Raw genomic sequence first — 13,361 nt, 5'->3', positions numbered from 1 at the left:
TTCAGAAATGACTTTGCCTGTAACTGATGGTCGAAGAGAAACTGGGAAGTGATACGATAATGTTATAGCAGAGTGATTTTGATTCCTGGGAAGTTTCCAAAAGGGATCTGCCAATTAGACATAGCCTTTCCTTCCTCAAAGAGTGTAATAAGGGAATTATTAAAGAGGAACAGAACCCCCMAAAAATATGTATCTRGTTGAAAACAGCCTATGTGGCCTCGGTAGCAGTCATAAACATCAATTCTAGTCACAAAATGTACTAAAACAGAGATTTGTGAGAAGTAAGGAATTTATAAACGTATCCGATGTCCTTGGATATTTTAGGGTTGGGTTTGGATTTCAATCATGCYCACTTTCCCACTAACACAGGACAGCTAGCAGCACCCATCTAAATGATCAGAGCAAAACACGCAAGGAGAATTGTCATGCAATAAAGTTGAAAGGTGAAACAGCTGCGAGCTATCTAATCGTAGCAGCAGAATCAACCTACAGCCCACCCATTTCTATGCAAACAGCAGAACTACCCAATTGAGTCATCACACTCAGCGCCTCGGCCTTGTTTGAGTGACATGAGACAATGACACATAGAAGAWACATAACATTGSCAATGTTATGTTGAAACATCGAGACTTGTTCTTTATAAAAGGCTTGGGTTTTTTCGAACTCAAACATTCTCACATTCATGAGCTTAGGTTAGCATCACAAGCACAACTGTCATTCCTTTAGCCAAAGTACCAAAGTGTCACRCCCTGACCTTAGMGAGCCTTTTATTTCTCTATTTGKTTAGGTCAGGGTGTGATTTGGGTGGGCATTCTATGTTTTCTGTTTCTTTGTTTTTGGCCGAGTGTGGTTCCCAATCAGAGGCAGCTGTCTATCGTTGTCTCTGATTGGGGATCATACTTAGGCAGCCCTTTTTCCCACCATTAGGTTGTGGGATCTTGTTTTCTGTTTARTRTTTCTGCCTGACAGATCTGTGCGCTTTTGTTTTCACGTTTGTTATTTTGTTTGAGTGTTTTTGAAATAAATGGAATCATGAACACTTACCACGCTGCTCCTTGGTCCACTATTCATACCACCAACGAGAGCCGTAACACAAAGTATCTTTGGTACTGTTGCTGTTAGGCATATCTTAACTACGGTGAGTGAAGAGGAATAAACAACAATACTGTCAGGGTAGGCTACAGCAAACATAACACACCCACATTAAATCACACCCCCAAGACATAAATCTCATCTCCGCAGTCAAATTTCTTAATATGAAGAAAAACTGAGACGAAATCAGTGAGTTCAGCGCCCCTTTAATGGTAGGGTAAAAAAAAGTTACAACTTCTCTTGTCATTGGTGATGCTCCCTAATGCTGGACTGGAGGCCTGRGTGAAAAAGTTTGGGAACCCCTTTAGCAGACCCTCTTACACAAGGCACGTCCCAACCATCAAACATGGCCATTAGGTGTCTGGGTGCAGAGAGCAGGTGACACACCAGATCTAGACCCTTACTGAATAAAAGCCAGACAATACTTTTATTATATGTGCAGATCTGAAATTAGATCTATATGGATGCTTCTCCTCTTCTGGTTTGCCTGGTTAATTCTATTCACCTGCCAACTGGAGTGCACTCTATTATCTCAGTCACACAGTGAAGTGGCTCTTGGCAAGGCTTGTGAGATGAAGAGGTGATCCTGTTGTTTCATATTACACTTTACCGTCCCTCATCCACCCGATCCCATCACTTGACTTTCATAGTAGCTAATATATTGTAGGCCTATTGAAAGAGCGTAGTCAGAAAACTGAGTACTCTAAAAGCATTCGTAAAATACTTGTCTCAAAACAAATTGCCTCAKTAAATGTCTCATTCTCTTAACATTTTAATGATTAAAATATTAGTAATGTTATCTAAGTGCTTCCACTTATCCTGTGCTTACAAGTCCTTGAAGAAAGAGCGGAGACAAGGAGAGGAAGCCACATTAGATTATTGGTATGCTCCCCCTGGTTATTTCTAGTGCAGACACAGAGTAGGCGGAGTTGAGGGTGAAAGTTGGAAGTGTGATGACTCGAAAGACAAACAATGGCACTAAAGTACAAACCTTCGTCTCCTGAATACAAGACAACTCAATTTAATCATGAATCTACTTGCTCTCTTGAGGAGCTTGGATCCCATCATTCTGCTAGCTCACTTGAGAATATCAAGATGGAGTCGGTCGACAGTAACGATTCCTTTGAAATTGAGCCTGACCAGGATGAAGTACCTGCAGCGACAGGTGTGGTAGATACATCTAGCCTTTATGCTGATAATCATATTAGAGACGATTTTGGACCGGTAGGTGTGAATTTTTTTGAGAAAGTGCATCCCTGGGTAATGAACAATCTGGGAACTGTTACATCTGTCAAAGTTTTGAGAAGTGGAATTGTTTGGATTTTCTGTGCATCCTCCGCCCAGAGGCAACGTGCTCTCCGTGTCACACATCTCAACCTACTTTGCTCTCAAGAGTAGGGTGCTACTCAAAGGAGTGATCAATGGGGTGACATGAAGTGTAGAGGTGGATCAGATGCCCACTGTTTGGTGAGACGTAGACCCGGTGGCAATGGTGAGACTGAGGATACACAGTGAGCACGGTCCGATGCCGACGTCTATGGACATCTAAAATACGTAATTTTGCTCATTGCCCAGTGCATGAACCTCTRAAAAACGTTCAACTTTGATACAGAGTTTATACCTGATAAGGTCAGTTTAGGTTGTCAGCTATTCCGTGAGAGCCTTTGTTCCAAACCCGCAACGGTGCTTTAGGTGCCAAGGATTTGGACATGTTGCAGCAGTGTGTAGAAGGGAGATCTGACAACATGACAAGTGTGGAGGAGGCCATAGTCAGAGAGAGTGTAAAGTTGGGGTAGAGAAAGCCCTGTGTGTTAACTGTGATGCCGCCCATGCAGCTGGGGATTCCAAGTGCCCTGTGCGAGAGACAGGTTGAGCCAGTGTTTGTAGGGCAGAAGGTTTTCTATGCTGAGGCAGTGATGAGAGTAGAGGACAACCTAAGGCTCAGTGATTCCGGCTGGTTGCCCCCCAGTGAGTAGGACTGAAGAGAGATCCAGAGAGGATGAGTTTGAGTAAGGTTGGATGACTTGCGTTTATTACCATGGTTATTAACTGTACTGCACTGATGGAGCAGAAATCCCAGCCTGGTCTCATAGACTGTGCAAAGCTGTCATTAAGGCAAAGGGTGGCTACTTTGAAGAATCTCAAATATAACATTTATTTTGATTTGTTTAACACCTTTTTGGTTACTACATGATTCCATATATGTTATTTCATGGTTTTGATGTCTTCACTATTATTCTACAATTTAGAAAATAGTAAAAATAAAGAAAAACCCTTGAATGAGTAGGTGTGTCCAAACTTTTGATTGGTACTGTATGTCAGGAGAAGTGCAGTATTATCATAAGGAGGAGGAATGGAGGGAAAAAGAGCGCCAGAGGAGGTCTAAGAGAGAGAGAGGGAGGAAGAGGGTGAACATTTGTGGTTGCAGGGTGGGTGAAAACAGAACAGACTTGGGGTGCTGTGGAATCGCTGAGGGTAACCATAAGTGGTCTTCTGATAACGGTTTGTGTTTCTGCTGGTCAGAGGGAGAAGGCGCTCCGCATTAAATAAATAGAGGCAAGAAATGTGAATTGTTTTGCTCCCAAGAAAACGGCACCATTCAAAGGAGTGATTACTGGAGTAGCAGTAAATGTAAAAGTTGACCAACTGAAGGGGAGGATTCCCGGTGTTTGTGATGCTCGTTGTTTGGTGCGACGCAGACAGGGTGGCGTGAGTGGTGAAACAGAAGAGTCATTGTTTTATTAATTTTATTTTGATGTTGAGTCTTTGACCGACAAAGTGATGTTAGTATATATAAGTTATCCTGTATGAGCTTTTTGTGCCATACATTACGTTGTTACAGGTGTCAAGCTTAAGGGCATGTGGCAACAGTGTGTAGTGGGAGGTTCCTAGGTGTGAGAAGTGTGCAGAAGGGCATGAGACAAAGGAATGTGTAGCATTGGGAAAAGTAGTGGTATGTGTTAATTGTAGGTGTACCCATGCGGCTGGGGATCAGAATGTCCTGTGTGAGAGAGGCAGGTTGAGGTTTCCAGGGTTAGAGTGGTGCAGAAGTTGTCATATTGCCTAGTTAAATAAAGGTTAAAAATATATATTTTTAAATAAATAAAAGARAAATATGCTGAGGCAGTGAAGAATGTAGAGGAAGATCGGTCTGTACCCGTACGGAGGGATAGGTCAACAAGTGATATACATTTCAGTAAGATTGGATTTTTAGCAATGGTTATCATCTGTATTTTTACTAGGCAAGTCAGTTAAGAACAAACTCTTATTTACAATGACGGCCTACCCCGGCCAAACTCTAACCCGGATGACGCTGGGCCAATTGTGCGCCGCCCCATATGGGACTCCCAATCACAGCCAGTTTTGATACAGCTTGGAATTGAACCAGGGTCTGTAGTGACACCGCTAGCACTGAGAGGCAGTGCCTTAGACCACTGCGCCACTTGGGAGCGCCTGTACTGCAGGGATGCAGAAAATTGAGGTTGTGGAGGCAGCCGAAGAGAGGTATTTGGTTGTGCAAGTCTTGACATCAGAAGAGTTACAGGGTGTGTTAAGTGGTGGTGTCCCATCCTTTCAGGCTGTTGAGGTAGGACTAAATAGATTGAAATAGTGGAGTAGGGTGGTGTTTTTTAAAATTATTATTTTTTGTGTGAGTGTTGTGTTAGATGGTAGGATATTTGTTAATAATTTTTTTAAGCAAAGTATAAGAGAAGCCCCTGACAGCAGTGTGCAGTTTGGGGCCAGGCTCAATGTGGGCGGAGTCAAACGTGTTTAACCTGAACCCTTCAAGGTCACCCAAGTTGAGGTTCACGTCAAGGTATCAACGTCAACGAAAGCGAATCTTAATCGAACCTAACCTAACCTACATGGATAAAAATATAAACCATGGAAGTAAGTGAGACTGTCATTATGCATAATGTACTTTGTAAAATTCATGTTATACCAGTGCAATGGTATATTTTTATATAACCAACTACCGCACCGATGTTAGCATAGCGTTAATTAGCACCCGCATTTGCACGTGAGCTAGCTAATTGCTTACAATGAGGGAATCTTATTTGGACAAATTTGCCTACTTGAGCAGCAAGCCTAGGTTTACATGTACAGTTATGTAATCGATTTGATCGTTGATTGTCGGTGTTTCTTCAATGTATGCCTTGTTGTGTTTGGCTGGCTCTAAACGTATATCGTTGATGCCAACGGTCATTCCCTAAGTTACACATAGCGAGTCTACACAGCCTACACATAGTATATACAGTAATGAAATGAAATGCCTATTGCTTCATTTATGATTTTCTAATTATCATGCCTTTTATGTCTATGGTTATTTTCTTTGCTGTATAGAGACACGTTAGTGTGTTATTGGAGGGCGAGAGTCCCAAAATAAAAAAATGCAGCAGCAGTCAACTTCATCACTGCCGTTCTGCATATATAAGGCTGAACATTATATGGTCAACAACCACATCAAATGTCATGCTTCAGTGAGGCACAGAGGTACTATTTCATTCTTTATTCAATATATTTGACGTTCACTTTTTTAATTTGCCCTATTTTTTCAGTTCCATCAGTGTATTTAATTATATAACTTGTTACTTTACTGTTATTCCTTTCTTTCAGAGTTCACAATCATAAAGTGTGGCTTTAGTTGTAGAAATGCGACACACTTTCATTGTTGCTATTGCACGGCAACAATAATCAACAGAGCACAGTTTCTGAAGCACCTGACATACCTTCAGCATACCAGTGGCCCCTCAAGAGCACCCAGAGGCCCTTCAATAACTTCGCCCCTCAAGATCTTGTACCCTGGACCTTGGAGGACTTTCGGTGTGGATGATGTGCAGGTTAGATATTTCTTTCAATTATTCCAATGAACTGTACCATTTGATTGTCATTCCTTTATTGAAAATTGTACTTTGTTCACACCACARGGCCTACCAAAGCAAGGTTTCTCTCAACTGTGGGGTGTTTGTTTTGATGGTAAGATGCTGGCTATTCAGTATATCATATTAGTCCTATTATCTGTTGTTATAACATATGAAAAGTGATTATTATTTCTGTGCTTGCAACATGCAAAGCACACTATTGTTATTGCTCATACATTTTCTTGTTTATTATTCTTGACACTTTTGGGACCTATTTCCTACAATGTTTACACTACATACACAATTCATACATCAAACTCCTGCAGAGCTGGACGCTGATGTGACATGCTGTGACTTCTTGGGGGAGGATGTCTTCTACATCCTGAAATATATTCCTTGGGGGGGGGGTTATTATTATTTACTATTATCATTATTGWTGTTATCATAACTATCAAACTTAACAACCTACTCTTTCTTAACTTAAAGTACACTCTGTACATTGCAATGGAAGSACAATGTGATTTCACTGAGGTATGTATAAATTATGAAATTCTCATCACTAGTGGATATACGTTTTTTTGGGATACCCATCCGATTGTGAGATTTTCTTTTTCAAAGGAAAACATGCAGCAAATTAGGCGATGGTGGTGCCTAGTTCTCCTGCAGAACTTTCCCATGTCATAAGTATTGAACATTATAAAAACTTTTAATTTGCATCCTTAAAATCACTCGTTTCACTGTAGCCAGACTTACCTGAATATATTTTCATATTGAATGTATGACATTCACTCACTAAGGTCTGAAGAAGAGAGACAAAACACACTACAGGTAGAAGGTGTCATATGATGAGTGGTATAGTCTTAAACCAATGTTTAAAGACTTAAACCGCCCCCCCCTCCAATATATTTCAGGATGATATAGAAGACACCCCCCCCTCCCCCCCAAGAAGTCACAGCATGTCACATTAGCATCCAGCTCTGCAGGATCAGGTACTGTATAGGCTATTAGCTAAAGTAAGGTGCATTCTTGTACACACATCCCTAGAGCTTCCCTTACATTACTTAATGACCACAATCTGTTTTCTTTCTAGAAGAAACGTAAAAACAAAATGCACAGCGAACTTGGAGCTGTGAACTGGGTATGTAGTCTACTGTGTGTAATGAGGAAGGCTTGATGATTGGCAAGATATAATAGTTGTGATGACTTGTTGAGTAGTTTAGTAATAGGGGCTTTTGTTTGCATGGTGGTATTGTGAAAGTGGGGTATAATTTGGCTTGATCACCCAATGAGGCACTACTCTTAATATTTATTCTTCCTTTTTCTTCAAGGAAGCAGATGTTCTTCTAAGGGGCACCCTAGAGGCAGCAAGGTGGTGCGAACGCCAAAACATTTAAAGGCACTGTTTCCCTCCCTAGTGTAATTGAGATGGACGGGGAAGACCGCATTACAACCCTTAAAGAACTACGGTTGTACAATGGCCTGGATGAGGAGGAAAATATTCTCCTCAAGGAACCATGTTCTCGTTCCAGTTCCAGAGAGATTATGAGATGTTCTATGTGGAGGCAGTTGACAAGAAAATGACTGTCTTTGCCTCTTTTAAGGAGCAGGAGTGAAGCCATTTTTGTCTGCTGTGTAAATTGTTCCAATTGTTAATTGTGTTAGATCTCTTTACTAGAGCTGGTATAACTTAATGTACAAAGCACGTTCAGCTTGTCAGTATGTCTATATGGTATAGTCTGTCTCCATTCTCATGAGGAAAGTAAATGGCTTTATAAATCAGGATAGATAGTAACTGTATATCTAGTGGCTTGCGAAGGTATTCATCCCCCTTGGCATTTTTCCTATTTTGTTGCCTTACAACCTGGAATTAAAATAGATTTGTTTGGGGGGGGGGTTGTATCATTTGATTTACACAACATGCCTACCACTTTGAAGATGCAAAATATTTTTTTTTGTGAAACAAACAAGAAATAACCCCAAAAAACTGAACTTGAGCGTGCAAAACTATTCACCCCCTCAAAGTCAATACTTTTTGCAGCAATTACAGCTACAAGTCTCTTGGGGTATGTCTCTGTAAGCTTGGCACATCTAGCCACTAGGATTTTTGCCCATTCTTCAAGGCAAAACTGCTCCACCTCCTTCAAGTTGGATGGGTTCCGCTGGTGTACAGCAATCTTTAAGTCAAACCACAGATTCTCAAATGGATTGAGGTCTGGGCTTTGACTATGCCATTCCAAGACATTTAAATGTTTACCTTTAAACCCCTCGAGTGTTGCTTTAGCAGTATGCTTAGGGTCATTGTCCTGCTGGAAGGTGAACCTCCATCCAAGTCTCAAATCTCTGGAAGACTGAAACAGGTTTTCCTCAAGATTGTCCCTGTATTTAGCTCAATCCATCATTCCTTCAAATCTGACCAGTTTCCCAGTCCCTGCCAATGACAAACATCCCCACAACATGATGCTGCCACCACCATGCTTCATTGTGGGGATGATGTTCTCGGGGTGATGAGAGGTGTTGGGTTTGTGCCGACAACATTTTTCTTGATGGCCAAAAAGCTCAATTTTAGTCTCATCTTACCAGAGTACCTTCTTCCATATGTTTGGGTAGTCTCCCACATGCCTTTTGGTGAACACCAAACGCGTTTGCTTATTTYTTTCTTTAAGCAATGGCTTAAACAGAGCTGGGCTTTACGGAAGTGKCCAGAAAAAAAWTCTGGCCACTTCCGTAAAGCCCAGCTCTGTGGAGTGTACAGCTTAAAGTGGTCCTATGGACAGATACTCCAATCTCCACTGTGGAGCTTTGCAGCTCCTTCAGGATTACCTTTGGTCTCTTTGTTGCCTCTCTGATTAATGCCTTCCTTGCCTGGTCTGTGAGTTTTGGTGGGTGGCCCTCTCTTGGCAGGTTTGTTGTGGTGCCATATTCTTTCAATTTTTTAATAATGGATTTATTAGTGCTCAATGGGATGTTCAAAGTTATGGATATTTTATAACCCAACCCTGATCTGTACTTCTCCACAACTTTGTCCCTGACCTGTTTTGAGAGCTCCTTGGTCTTCATTGCTTGGTGGTGCCCCTTGCTTAGTGGCGTTGCAGACTGTGGCCTTTCAGAACAGGTGTATATATACTGAGATCATGTGACACTTAGATTCCACACAGGTGGACTTTATTTAACTAATTATGTGACTTCTGAAGGTAATTGGTTGCACCAGATCTTATTTAGGGGCTTCATAGCAAAGGGGGTGAATACATATGCATACACAGCTTTTCCGTTTTTAGACTTTTTTTAAACAAGTTATATATTTTTTTTCACTTGACCAATTTGGACTATTTTGTGTATGTCCATTACATGAAATCCAAATAAAAATATATTTAAATTACATTAATTAATGCAACAAAATGGGAAAAATGCCAAGGGGGATGAATACCTTTGTAAGGCACTGTATATGCTCAATGAAATAATTTATCAACACAATTTGAACAGTACATGATATACATAACAAGTGTGTTGTTCACTGCAACAATATTAGTAGCTTGTCTCAAATGAAGCAAAAAGTGTTACAGCACATGTGCTGGTACCATTTTATATAATATTTCTTACGATCTTCAAAAAGGAAATATGTTTGTATTCAACGTGTGTGTTTGTATTTCGTGTGTGACTGTCAAACCTCAGATGGAAAAAAACAAAAACGTGGGCTGAGTAAAACGTTTGACTCCACCAACATTGAGCCGGGCCGAACTGCACACTGCAGTCAAGGGTATTTGGAGAATAAGGGAGTTWCTCCAGTCTAGTAGGTGGCGGTAATGCAACATTTATTGGATGCCAACCGCCGTTAAACCTCCTCGAAGAAGAAGTAGGCGGAGTTCTGTTTCCATGACAAGACGTCAATATCAGTGTCGGGTAACCAAAGGTCAAAATAGATAGAAGTGAGTGAAACGGAAGCAAACTGGAGAAAGGAGTTTTAAACTGTTGCAGAAACAAAAGTAACATTTAGCGAAGTGGTTTGTTGTGAAGGATACCGCCTTTTAAGTGTCTGGGAATAGGCGGAGAAGCTGGTGGTAAGGAGTTGTCAAGTCATATCAGTTGAAACCCGTTAGCTAGCTAATGGTAGCTAGCTAATCTTCAAAGGCTGACTTTACAGTCACTGTGATATACACAGCTAACTACTCTGTTGGCTAGTGGTTTTACATACAGTTGAAGGAAGACTCGGGTAGCAAGAGAGAATAGTTACTTAACACCTCATTCACTGATTAGCTGAACATTTGCAATTTTAGCTAACTAACGTAAGCTAGAAAAGTAGATAACTAGCACAAAGTAGACCACTTGCTGTTCAAGAACCTTGTCAAACAACAACAAAAGAAAAGTATGTTCTTGTTCATGTTGAGCTTGTTAGCCACCTTTAGGTAACAACGGGCATCGGCAGGCATAAAACGCATGTGTACCGGTGCCGTCTGACTGCTTACTTGTTTATGGAAGGACACTCCTAATTCTTGGCTATTGTACCTATGCTAGCCAGCCAGCTTGTATACTGATGTCGATTAGCTAGTTAGTGCAAATTAGTATCAATGATAGCGTTCCTTTATCTCAAAGATGTATGCACTTTTATCTTCATTACATTTGTTTCATGTCCTCAATTATGCCATTGTATTAATTCAATGTACTGTATATTGATGTTTGTGCTCTTAGTCAAATCAAATTTTATTAGTCACATACACATGGTTAGCAGATGTTAATGCGAGTGTAGCGAAATGCTTGTGCTTCTAGTTCCGACAATGCAGTAATAACCAACAAGTAATCTAACCTAACAATTCACAACTACTAACCTTATACACACAAGTGAAGGGATAAAGAATATGTACATAAAGATATATGAATGAGTGATGGTACAGAACGGCATAGGCAAGATGCAGTAGATGGTATAGAGTACGGTATATACATATGAGATTGAGTACTGTAGGGTATGTAAACATAAAGTGCATAGTTTAAAGTGGCTAGTGGTAACATGTATTACATAAAGATGGCAAGATGCAGTAGATGATATAGAGTACAGTATATACATATGAGATGGGTAATGTAGGGTATGTAAACATTATATTAAAGTGGCATTGTTTAAAGTGGCTAGTGTACATTTTTACTAATTTCCATCAATTCCCATTTTAAAATGGCTGGAGTTTGAGTCAGTATGTTGGCAGCGGCCGCTAAATGTTAGTGGTGGCTGTTTAACAGTCTGATGGCCTTGAGATAGAAGCTGTTTTTCAGTCTCTCGGTCCCTGCTTTGATGCACCTGTACTGACCTCGCCTTCTGGATGATAGCGGGGTGAACAGGCAGTGGCTAGGGTGGTTGTTGTCCTTGATGATCTTTATGGCCTTCCTGTGACATCGGGTGGTGTAGGTGTCCTGGAGGGCAGGTAGTTTGCCCCCGGTGGATGCGTTCTGCAGACCTCACTACCCTCTGGAGAGCCTTACGGTTGTGGGCGGAGCAGTTGCCGTACCAGGCGGTGATACAGGCCCGACAGGATGCTCTCGATTGTGCATCTGTAGAAGTTTGTGAGTGCTGTGGGTGACAAGCCGAATTTCTTCAGCTCCTGGGTTGAAGAGGCGCTGCTGCGCCTTTCACGACGCTGTCTGTGTGCGGTGGACCAATTCAGTTTGTCCGTGATGTGTTACACCGAGGAACTTAAACTTTCCACCTTCTCCACTACTGACCCGTCGATGTGGATAGGGAGGTGCTCCCTCTGCTGTTTCCTGAAGTCCACAATCATCTCCTTTGTTTTGTTGACGTTGAGTGTGAGGTTATTTTCCTGACACCACACTCCGAGGGCCCACCTCCCTGTAGGCCGTCTCGTCGTTGTTGGTAATCAAGCCTACCACTGTAGTGTCATCCGCAAACTTGATGATTGAGTTGGAGGCGTGCATGGCCACGCAGTCGTGGGTGAACAGGGAGTACAGGAGAGGGCTCAGAACGCACCCTTGTGGGGCCCCAGTGTTGAGGATCAGCGGGGTGGAGATGTTGTTACCTACCCTCACCACCTGGGGGCGGCCCGTCAGGAAGTCCAGGACCCAGTTGCACAGGCGGGGTCGAGACCAGGGTCTCGAGCTTGATGACGAGTTTGGAGGGTACTATGGTGTTAAATGCTGAGCTGTAATCATGAACAGCATTCTCACATAGGTATTCCTCTTGTCCAGATGGGTTAGGGCAGTGTGCAGTGTGGTTGCGATTGCGTCGTCTGTGGACCTATTGGGTCGGTAAGCAAATTGGAGTGGGTCTAGGGTGTCCGGTAGGGTGGAGGTGATATGGTCCTTGACTAGTCTCTCAAAGCACTTCATGATGACGGAAGTGAGTGCTACGGGGCGGTAGTCGTTTAGCTCAGTTACCTTAGCTTTCTTGGGAACAGGAACAATGGTGGCCCTCTTGAAGCATGTGGGAACAGCAGACTGGATAAGGATTGATTGAATATGTCCGTTAAACACACCAGCCAGCTGGTCTGCGCATGCTCTGAGGACGCCGGCTGGGAATGCCGTCTGGGCCTGCAGCCTTGCGAGGGTTAACACGTTTAAATGTTTTACTCACCTCGGCTGCAGTGAAGGAGAGCCCGCAGGTTTTGGTAGCGGCCGTGTCAGTGGCACTGTATTGTCCTCAAAGCGGGCAAAAAAGTTATTTAGCCTGTCTGGGAGCAAGACATCCTGGTCCGCGACGGGGCTGGTTTTCTTTTTGTAATCCGTGATAGACTGTAGACCCTGCCACATACCTCTTGTGTCTGAGCTGTGAATTGCGACTCTATTTTGTCTCTGTACTGGGACTTAGCCTGTTTGATAGCCTTGCGGAGAGAATAGCTACACTGTTGTATTCGGTCATGTTTCCGGTCACCTTGCCCTGGTTAAAAGCAGTGGTTCGCGCTTTCAGTTTCACGCGAATGCTGCCGTCAATCCACGGTTTCTGGTTTGGGAATGTTTTAATCGTTGCTGTGGGTACGACATCGTCAATGCTCTTCCTAATGAACTCGCTCACCGAATCAGCATATTCGTCCATGTTGTTGTTGGACGCAATGCGGAACATATTCCAATCCGCGTGATCGAAGCAGTCTTGAAGCGTGGAATCAGATTGGTCGGACCAGCGTTGAACAGACTGAGCGCCGGAGCTTGTTGTTTTAGTTTCTGTTTGTAGGCTGGAATCAACAAAATGGAGTCGTGGTCAGCTTTTCCGAAAGGAGGGCGGGGGAGGGCTTATATGCGTCGCGGAAGTTAGTATAACAATGATCCAGGGTTTTACCAGCCCTGGTAGCACAATCGATATGCTGATAGAATTTAGGGAGTTTTGTTTTTAGATTAGCCTTGTTAAAATCCCCAGCTACGATGAATGCAGCCTCAGGGTGTGTGGTTTCCAGTTTACAAAGAGTCAGATAAAGTTCG

The 13,361-nt window shown here is 42.5% G+C and overlaps 2 long non-coding RNA genes across 2 annotated transcripts; both read left to right on the top strand.

Annotated features, from left to right (window-relative positions):
- The first annotated feature begins 4,858 nt into the window (after window positions 1–4,858).
- LOC111955685 (uncharacterized) lies at window positions 4,859–5,928 on the top strand. Its single transcript, XR_002876154.2, has 3 exons — window positions 4,859–4,983; window positions 5,437–5,586; window positions 5,710–5,928. It is a non-coding gene; the product is annotated as an uncharacterized lncRNA (long non-coding RNA).
- Window positions 5,929–6,017: 89 nt separating this feature from the next.
- LOC111955554 (uncharacterized) lies at window positions 6,018–8,616 on the top strand. Its single transcript, XR_002876137.2, has 3 exons — window positions 6,018–6,069; window positions 7,045–7,092; window positions 7,283–8,616. It is a non-coding gene; the product is annotated as an uncharacterized lncRNA (long non-coding RNA).
- Window positions 8,617–13,361: the final 4,745 nt, after the last annotated feature.

This window comes from Salvelinus sp. IW2-2015, linkage group LG31, assembly GCF_002910315.2.
Source record: "Salvelinus sp. IW2-2015 linkage group LG31, ASM291031v2, whole genome shotgun sequence".
NCBI classification, from domain to species: Eukaryota; Metazoa; Chordata; class Actinopteri; order Salmoniformes; family Salmonidae; genus Salvelinus; species Salvelinus sp. IW2-2015.
Note: the sequence above shows the minus strand (reverse complement) of the source record. Positions and strands in the feature narration are given on the sequence as shown.